Genomic DNA, 1740 nt, shown 5'->3' with positions numbered 1-1740 from the left:
ACTTCTGCCTCCAAAGTTTCCTCCTTTCACGGGTCCAAAATTTGAAGATTGATTGTTGTAATTGCCAAAATCATTGTAGCTTCCACCGCTTCCAAAATGGCTTCCATCATTACCGAATCCATTATAGCCATCCCCACTGCCACCATAGCCACCACCACCGCGGCTGCCACCAAAGGCATCTCGACAACTGAAGTTTCCTGCAGTAATCAAAACCTTCTGCCACTGCCATAGCTACCGCTGCTGCTGGAACCATAGCTACCTTGGTTTCGTGGTTTGGCAAAGTATTGGCCTCCACCGCCATAGGGGCCAGAACTTCTGCCTCCAAAGTTTCCTCCTTTCACGGGTCCAAAATTTGAAGATTGATTGTTGTAATTGCCAAAATCATTGTAGCTTCCACCGCTTCCAAAATGGCTTCCATCATTACCGAATCCATTATAGCCATCCCCACTGCCACCATAGCCACCACCACCGCGGCTGCCACCAAAGGCATCTCGACAACTGAAGTTTCCTCCATGACCAAAGCTGTCATTCCCACCAAAACCACCCCCATGACCACCACCAAAGTTTCCAGAACCACTTCGACCTCTTTGGCTGGATGAAGCACTAGCCATCTCTTGCCTAGATAGGGCTTTCCTACTTCACAGTTGTGGCCATTCACAGTGTGGTATTTCTGAATGACAATCTTGTCTACAGAGTCATGGTCATCAAAGGTTACGAAAGCAAAGCCTCTCTTTTTGCCTCTGCCTAAATTAATTAATTAATTAATTAATTTTTGGCTGTATTGGGTCTTCATTTCTGTGCGAGGGCTTTCTCTAGTTGCGGCGAGTGGGGGCCACTCTTCATTGAGGTGCGCAGGCCTCTCACTGTCGCGGCCTCTCTTGTTGTGGAGCACAGGCTCCAGACGCGCAGGCTCAGTAGTTGTGGCTCACGGGCCCAGTTGCTCCGCGTCATGTGGGATCTTCCCAGACCAGGGCTCGAACCCGTGTCCCCTGCATTGGCAGGCAGATTCTCAACCACTGTGCCACCAGGGAAGCCCGCAAAGCCTCTCTTTTTGCCACTGCCTCGGTCAGTCACGATTTCAATCACTTCAATTTTCCCATACTGTTCAAAATAATTTCTTAGGTGATGTTCTTCAGTGTCTCCTTTAATGCCACCAATAAAAATCTTTTTCACAGTTAAGTGGGCACCAGGTCTTTCTCTTGAGACGGCCCTCTTTGGTTCCACAACTCTTCCATCCACCTTGTGTGGCCTTGCATTCACGGCCATATCCACCTCCTCTGCAATGGCATATGTGACAAGCCTGAAGCCTCTGGAGCGCTTGGTGCTTGGATCCCTCATCACCACACAGTCTGTGAGCACTCCCCACTGCTCACAATGGCTCCTCAGGCTCTCATCGGTTGTTTCAAAGCTCAAACCTCCAATGAAGAGCTTCCGCAGCTGTTCGGGCTCTTTGGGAGACCCTGACTTAGACATGACGGCAGTGGAGGCGGGAGACGTCAACGATGCTCATTTGGCGGCGTCCATGGGCAGAAAGCCGTCAAGTATTTGAAAACCCACTGAGTTTCAATTCTTTTACTTTCAAACTCCTTGAGCATTTTTATTTTAGGCATATCTTTTTTTGATAGCATATATTTTCATTAAGTTTTTTTTTTTTTTTTTTTTTGCGGTACACGGGCCTCTCACTGTTGTGGCCTCTCCCGTTGCGGAGCACAGGCTCCGGACGTGCAGGCTCAGCGGCCA

General features: G+C 49.1%; 1 pseudogene; it reads right to left on the bottom strand.

Annotated features, from left to right (window-relative positions):
• Positions 1–206: 206 nt before the first annotated feature.
• On the bottom strand, positions 207–1473 carry LOC112067525 (heterogeneous nuclear ribonucleoprotein A1-like; annotated as a pseudogene).
• Between the last annotated feature and the right edge of the window lie 267 nt (positions 1474–1740).

The sequence above is a fragment of the Physeter macrocephalus genome, chromosome 12, assembly GCF_002837175.3.
Source record: "Physeter macrocephalus isolate SW-GA chromosome 12, ASM283717v5, whole genome shotgun sequence".
In the NCBI taxonomy this organism is placed as follows: Eukaryota; Metazoa; Chordata; class Mammalia; order Artiodactyla; family Physeteridae; genus Physeter; species Physeter macrocephalus.
Note: the sequence above shows the minus strand (reverse complement) of the source record. Positions and strands in the feature narration are given on the sequence as shown.